An 8,550-nucleotide genomic window follows, 5' to 3' on the forward strand; every position below is an offset into this window, starting at 1 on the left:
ACATGACTCTAAAATTCTCAGCCTTTCTTACTGCTAAAAGGAATATGTTTGAAGACAGACATTAGAATAGATTTATACCAGAAAAACAGGACCGAGGTCACGAAATTATCAATGGGTGGCCACTTTTTCAGGAAGACTTAAAGAATGACACATCTCAAAGGAGTTCAAAGGCATCCCCCTTTCGAAGTGAAGGCTAAGCCTTGAAAATACCAGCAAAGAAAATGCTAAAGTGTGTAAGGTAGTACTACACTGAAATAGCAAAATCCTAGTGTTTTTAAATGTGGTCGCATGAATATAAATACACAGATTCACAGAGAATTTATTGTGCATAGGAGCCTGCCTGTATGTGCTCTGGTTTTATAATGAAGCTCCATATGTGTGATGTAAGGATCCTTTCTTGAAATGGATTCAAATAAAACTTGGCTTTGTCTTCTTGTGTTAGATTCTTAAAAGTGGGTTTTTTGGTGACATTTTTCTTGTTTGCTTTACCTATGAAAGAATGGAAATACAGAGAAGATAAAAATTCCCCAAGATGCCTATTAAATATCTCAGTATACATTTCTCATCTCTGCTTGCTTTCTTCAAGCCTTAATCATTGAATGCAGCTAGCAAACAGCTGGCCCAGGAAAACACGAGGGGCTCAAGTCCTTATTTTTGCTGCAAAACTCGATCAAACTTTTACAAATTTTTGGAAAAATCTTTATGAAAAAAGGGACATAAAGTACACCTTTCTTAACAAACAGCTCATTTTTCAAAAGGAAACAAGAATGTCCATCTGATCAAGTAAGATTAATCAACTAGCTTCTAGAGAGAACATAAAGTCAGTGAGTCCATGGAAAATCATGAATCATACGACCTAGTTGAGTTTATTTAGAACATACACACACTCACAAAAATTTGGGATTCCATAAAAACCAGATTGTTCCCCCAGCTAAAAAATTAGTCAAAGGAAAATTAGACAAATGTCAAAAAAAAAAAAGCGCTATTCATGAAACTTGTCAAACAAACAAAATAAAATAAATGGAACAACAAAAAAGGTAGTGTTCTTACCATTGGTACTTTCATACGTTAGTCTTTTCAGTAGTAAATTTGATCACATAATATTTAATATTAACTTGCATCTAATACCAGAAATATTTTGCTTTAACAATTATTGGGGAAATTATAATAGTGAATTCATTTTTTGAATGTTTAGAGAGACAGAGATTTTAGAATATGCTTATTCTTCAGAAAACCAAGCAAGACTAAGCTAAACACATTAATTCATTATTGTTCCTCATGAGAATGGACAATTTAAAGTGGAGAAAAATATCAGCTGTATTTCCAAAGTTCAGCTGTGATGACATTTCAGAGAAAAACTGAAGTCATGTTTCTACTACTTAAGACAGATGCTTTAAGTTAAAATGCTTCTCTGATGAGGTCCTTTTATGCCCACTGGAGTCTGTTCTGAGTCAATATAGATGGAAGAAAAAAAGAAGCAAGTCGTGGTCTTTCTTGTCCTTTGCTGATCCTATTTTGTGCCTCAACAGTATATATTTGGAGGGTCAAATGAAGATTCTTGCTGTCCATATCCCACCGGGACTGCATTTCCAGCAGTACAAGAAAGCTGTCTATTGCCTGTTAATCTCTATCATCTATCTATCTATCTATCTATCTATCTATCTATCTATCTATCTATCTATTGATCTAGCTACCTATCTATCATCTACCTAAACATACGCATTCTGAATTTGTTCTAAAACAAGTATCCAAATAGCTGGATACTCATTTTGGAAATACATTAGACACATATTTTAACAATTTCAGTTCCTAAAACCAAAAATCATCCAAAGAAAATGGTACAAAAATGAATATACGTTGGCAAGGGAATTATTTATTTATGCCTGCCAAAACCTCCAGATTACTGCTATACAGTGTGATGTGCCTGTGTAGCCAAGAAGATGAGATGGACAATTGTTTCCATTCAGCACTCATCACGGAGCAGTCTTTGGTGTTTGTGAAACCACAATGCATCACCAGGAGCTAACAAACAGCAATGAGTTGGAAACACTGTAATCAAACCACTAATCATGGCAGCAAGATTTCCCAGAAAAAGCCATTGCTCTAGAGATGAGCCAACTAGTTGGCTCGGAATAGGGCTTTACAAGTTGCAGATCAGCATAATGTGGAAGGCTCCCTATCAAGCTGCAGAGATGGTATTTTAAAGTACGGGATTGGAGCAGCGTTTCATATTTATTTTTCTTACAGTTCGGGTCTGAAACACAAGATCATTGCAATCACCATCAGTTATTCTTTCGATCAAGCTGAGCATGACTTCTTAATATCCACACACTGCCTACACGAGTTTGGCTCACAAAACATGAAAGTCTCTGCAGAGAATATATGCATATAGATCACGATACAGAAGCTTTTCATCATCTATTAGATAGTTATCCGGGTGTTTTTATAATATTTTTTTTTGTTCTAATACTCATGAATTGATGCAAACTAGACAGAAGGCTGTTATGGATGAACAAAAATCGGACTTTTAAATTTCTATTAATTACTATTTGGACAATTTATAGTGATACAGTGTTATCAAAAGATTCCAAATTAGAGATAAACAAGGCCACCATCATTTAAAATTTTATTTTAAAAATAACAAATTTTAAAAAGCAAAAGCTAAATTAGGTAGATTTTTAATCAATACACAAACCTTTGATTGTAAGTTATTGCAGTTATACTACTTCTTAGCTATGCTTACTATTATCAACCCAATACTTGTACATTTAACAAATTATTTTCCCCAAAATAAACTAGCACATGTAATGGTTACTGATTTATAATGAGGTTTCTCTCTCTTTTTTTTTTTTTTTTTGGTTCTGTTGGCACTTTCTCCTTCCCTTCATATAAATTTTCTTCAAAATCTATTTTAGGTTGATTTTATGAAAACATTTACAAAAAGCTTATTTCTTTTTTCCCTCATCTCTGTGTGTGTGTGTGTGTGTGTGTGTGTGGTACTAGAGACTGAACCCAGGAGCACTCTACAACTGCCTTCTTGTTTGTTTGTTGTGTGGGTTTAATTATTTGCTTGTCTGTTTATTTTGTGTCAGGACCTCTACAAGTTGATCAGACAGGACTCAGACTTCTGACTCTTCTACTTCAGCCTTTAATAGTGCTGGAATTATGGATGTGAGCCATCATGTTCTGTTATTAGTTTCCTATTTCTTACATTTTATGCATTTTTCTTGAAGCTATACAATATTCATTCACTTTGAAAATGTTATCTTACCCATGTAAAAATGGTGATGTTGGTGATATGAGCTTAAAATGCAGGTACTACAAGTCTGTCTAACTGTATTACAAATGTATGAAATAATCACACTGAAAGGGTAAGAACAAATGCGATGCAAATACCTGAAAATTAAGTGACATTGTTAAGACTAAAAGGAAAAGTAATGGCCCATGTGCTTTGCACTCTTGGGACTGAACAACTGAATAATTATGTGACATGTGCTTGGGGCCGAGATCCTTGTGGTCAGAGTGGATTGTTACAGATGAGTGAGAAAATGGATTAGTTGTGGAGATGTCAGTAAGAACCCAATTCTACTTCAATATAGGTAAAATGAATTATATGGAGAAGTAGTTTTAGAAAGTCTAAGGAAAGTTCGGTACACCCATATATCATTCCTTGCCTTGTTAGCTGACCAGAGGTAGAACTAGTGATGCCTTAGTACCAGTGTTTTTACTGCCATTCTTCAATGATAGGAACCAGGACTCTTGCTGGGAAAACATAAGCTGATTCTAGGTCTTGGAAGGAAATAAATGAAATGAATACATTTTGTAGCGTGTTGAAGGAAGAGATTTCTTAAGAGTCAAAAGAAATAAGAGAAGGGCTACCATCAATGAGATATGTCAAACAGACTCAGGAGTTGAATAATTGAAGCAACAAAATAAAGTCACGTTGAATTATAACCCAAATTAGAAAATGAGCATTCTAGAGTTCATAACAAAATAAAGGGATTGGATAAAATTGGGGAGAAAAGAATAATAATAATAATACAGAATAACTCCCAAAGTGTTATTATGTATTTTGCCACCAAGGATTCTCGTCTCCTTAAGTATAGAGATACTCAACAGGGCACAGAGCGAGTGCACTCTGGGAGGGAAGACACAATTGAATGCATGACACAAGCACTTGGTAGACACCGTGGGTCGTGCTGGTGGCGTGCCCTCTTACTACAGCATGAAGAACATGGCATCTCATTTTGGAGTATTTCCTCCTAAACCTGTAACCCCAGCCTAATGAAAGAAAATCAGCAGATCTCAAGAGAGAAGTACTCTACTCTACAAATGAATCATCAAAGACATCAAAATTAAGGGAATTAAAAAATAGTGTCATAGCAAACAGAAATCTAAGGAGACATGAATAGGAAATGTAATGCAACATCCTGAATGGGATCCTGGCACAAGAAAAACAATATTCAAAGAAATAGGGAAATCTTTGTGGACTTATATTAATAATGCATCAATATTAGTTTATCAATTGTAATGAATGAATTACAAATGAGATGGGATGTTAATAATGGGGGACATACCTAGGGAATATTTGCAGTCTGTTCTGTTTTCGTTCTTTTTCTGTATGTCTGTTGCTACCCTGCAGTAAATAAATATACTTCTATATACATTACCAGGTACTTGGGAGAAAAGACAGTAACCTAACTACAGGTTAGTTAAAGATTTTAATTTATCTAACTTTTAATAAAATTTAAAATACCCAAATATGTGTAAGAATAAAAAAAAATTAAGTACAGACATGCCCATTTTCTGTACATTTTAAAACCAAAGAAAAGGGGCAGCCTGTTTAGTCTTCAAACCATAATAGTGTTGTGAATTTATAAACATAGATGTGATAATAATCAAACTAGAACTAATTGTCAAAGCACTCAAAAGAAATATTAGATTAAGTTGCATCCCATTAAAAATGTTACAAAATGATACCTTCTAAAAAATCCCTCTTTATTTTAATTCTAGAGTTATTCTGTGTATTTTAAGAGAAAATAAAAACACTTCAGACTGAAAAAACGAACTGCGATACTTAATATGCTCAAGGTCTTGTAGAGGGAAAGAATACCATGTGTGTGGTCCTAGGTTAAAAATGAAAACCTAAAACCCTTGAAAGTAAATAAATGTAATTTCACTCATTTGCCAGACGCCACACAAATATTTTTAATAGTGCAATTGTACTCATGGACAAATATGAAATGCAAAATTAATACATTATGTCTATCCTTAAGGATTTTTTTAAAAGCTGGGGATATCAATTTTTTTTATATATATTTGAATGACTCAGCAGGAATTGATACAAGGGCAAGGGAAGGATCTATTAAATAAGTTGTTCCAGGCAATGATGTGCTGTCGCTAAGTGAGCACAGCTCCCAGGAGTTAGGGACAAAGTACATTTCTTACTAACACTGCATGCTCGTCATGGGTTGCTGCTACTGTGCTCCCAGGAGGTTCTGCATCAGTTAAAGTGTCACTGCAGGGGGCATCCCTGGTCTGTGGCAAGGAGGAAGGTCCTGGCAAGCAGAGAGATGATTCTTCACATCCTGCTTGGCAGTAACACACATCACTTTAACTCAGAAATGGAGAGTGGCTATTTCATTAACCAAAACCAATCACACAAATAGCCCTGCCTCCAAAAGGAACTGGATGCCACCAGGAAGGGAACAAGAGTGTGGCAAGCAAAAATAGAATCCATGATACTTATGAATGTTACTAATACTAATTTTGTAGGCATTGACTAATCAGCAGAATTACTTAATATCCTAAAAATTCTTCTCCTTACTTATACAATGTGAGCAGTATTTAGTCAATGAGTTAAGAACACAGTCAAGATGAATATATGAAGCACCTTGAATTAGACAAATACTAGAAAATTTAAGTACCTACTTAGTAAATGGTGACATCATAAATAACCAGATGAACACGAAAATACTGATACAGCAATAAGCGATCAACTAAGTTTTAGGCAATAATAGTAATGCAATAAGGAAATTAATATTAGAGTTTAACTTTGTATTTCTTTGCTTTATTTCCAGAGAACTAAATGACCAAATATTGTTTTAATATATTTTTCTCAGACTAACTTTATTTCCTCTGTACCATAAAATACTTTGAAATTTTTAGCTGTCTGTTTGCTCTACAGGGTTCTTGAAAGAAAGTGGGATTCGGTGTCTCCAGGATTGGATGTCCAAGCTAAATAAATCATAATAAGACCTGCATAATTGAAACCAGGGGTGCTGGTGCAAGGACGGGTTTACCCTGCCATAGCATCCACTGGCGTGGATCTCGACAAGGGCCAGTGTTGGCCAGAAGCCTTTGTGCTGAGCACGACTGGAGCACCAAGACTCCCACAAAATATAATCTAGGTTGCCTTATTGGTAAGCCAAAATTCTGGGCTTTTTCTATGGTTTGAAATTTATCTCAAGGAAAAATTCAAACCCAAACCAAAGTTGGCTAAAATTCTTAGAAAATCTGAACACGCGGGCAGCTCAGATATGCTGAGCGGTGAGTGGCTGCTGACAGCCTGTCTGCCCAGTGTTGCTTCCTTCAGCACGATGGATGCTGGGCAGAAAATAATTACATTCTGCCTAAACATGCAGACCCTGTCTTTTCTCCTGCTGACGACCGGAGCATTTTATTTTCCTGAATCTAAACTTATCCCTCCTCCCTTTTTTCTAAGTTCTTTCTCTTAACTGCTAAGTCTTTTCTCCTATTCTCACAGTTTTGTCCATTTCTACTTAGTTATCATTGACTTCTTCACTTATCATTACTTCCCGTTGTATATTCTACCTTTTTATCTGTTTGTAAGCTGCTTACTCCTGGCTGCAAAAGTACACTTTTTTTCTTCATCATCAATGTCCATGAGAGTGCTGCTATAAGATAGGGTTATTAATAAACATGGGGTTTGTTAATGAGATTTCAGCTGATTCACAGCATTATCTGTCTCCAGTTGTTTTGTTGATCATTTTTTCTTGGTTTTCTTCTAGAGGGTAGAAGTAAAGAGGAGCAGAATGTGATATGTATGTGTATGGATACCCCATGTGAACATGGCCATGATATATCACAAGCAAATACTGGTAATAATAATTTTTAAATAAGAAATGGTGAAAAATTAGAAGCAAAAACCTATGAAGTCAGTTGATGTGCTTCCTTACTTATAAAGATACAATTTACATTTGTATCTGCCTGATAGGATTTTCTAAAAGTGTGTGATACTGTGGTATTTTCAGAGTTGAAACCACTGAGATGCTTTTCTTGGAGAAAGTAAGAACCGAGTAGAGGAACCTCTACCAAAAATGTAGAGGGTTGGATAGGAAAAGGAGAACTTGAGAATCATTAAAGGATAGATTATCCAGAATGGAAGCAATGAACTAAGCAATGCAAAATGGGATTCAGATCAAAGAAGGAGAGAATAATTATAGGAAAGGCTATTAAATTTGAACATTCGAGCCATAACTTAATGGGGATTTCATGAGCATTCACATCTGTTGGAAAAGATAAGCAGACCTGCAACTTTCTAACTGAGGGTGAACTCCGTAGGAATGATTCCTCCCTGCCAGAGCCAAGGAAAAAAGCATGGCACGTAACTTAGGTTAAATTAGCTCCTGGAGGGAGGCTTGCAACTGGATACAGGATGCATTGAGTGGTGAGAGCAGATGGACATAGACAAATTCTAAATTGTATGTGAATTCAAGTTATGATAATAGTACAGGATGAGTTGCTTAGGGAATATACTCTGAAATAAATGTTCTACTGGTTTCTCACTGCTCACTTGAGATTGCTCTTAACCAGTGTAGGAGTTAGAAAGGCAGAGTTGTGCAGAGAACAATGTTGGAATGTGTCTTAGGTATATTTCTCATTGCTGAAGCAAAAATACCCAACACTCACAAGTTAAAAGAGGAAAGGATTGGGCTTGAGATTTAGCTCAGTGGTCTAAGCACCTGTCTGGCAAGCGCCAGGTCAGGAGTTTGATCCGTGAGTTTGATCCATGAAACAAAAAAAAAAAGAGGAAAAGATTATTTTGGTTTACAGTTTGTAGAGACTTCCATCCATAGTTAGCTGGCTCCAAGGCAGGGTGAAATAGCAGAGAGGCATTGCAGAGGAAAAATAGTCCATGGCAGAGAAGATAAGAGGCAGCAAGCAGCAGCAAACCTCCATTTCCTTTTTATCTCATTCAAACAACAAACATTGTGGGTGTTACAACCCATACCTGGGAGGGGAAACCCTGGTTACCCACATTCAGAACTATGATAAACCAATTAATAGACTAATCCACACACCCTTAATCCCAGTATCACACCATTAGTACACATTCACACACCTTAGATCCAGCTAATTCTTAAGAGCCCTACCTATGAGTGCATGAGGCTTGAGGGCGCATCTAGACACAAGCCATGACAGAGTGTGATGCACACATATCCCCATGACCTGGAGCAAAGAGCTGAAATGGCCCTTCTGATATTTCTGAATTGAGAGGAGGCTGGCGCTCTTCATTCTTTCATGAAC

This window comes from Cavia porcellus, unplaced genomic scaffold (genome assembly GCF_034190915.1).
Source record: "Cavia porcellus strain 051 isolate PalLab524CR breed Dunkin Hartley unplaced genomic scaffold, mCavPor4.1 scaffold_12, whole genome shotgun sequence".
NCBI classification, from domain to species: domain Eukaryota; kingdom Metazoa; phylum Chordata; class Mammalia; order Rodentia; family Caviidae; genus Cavia; species Cavia porcellus.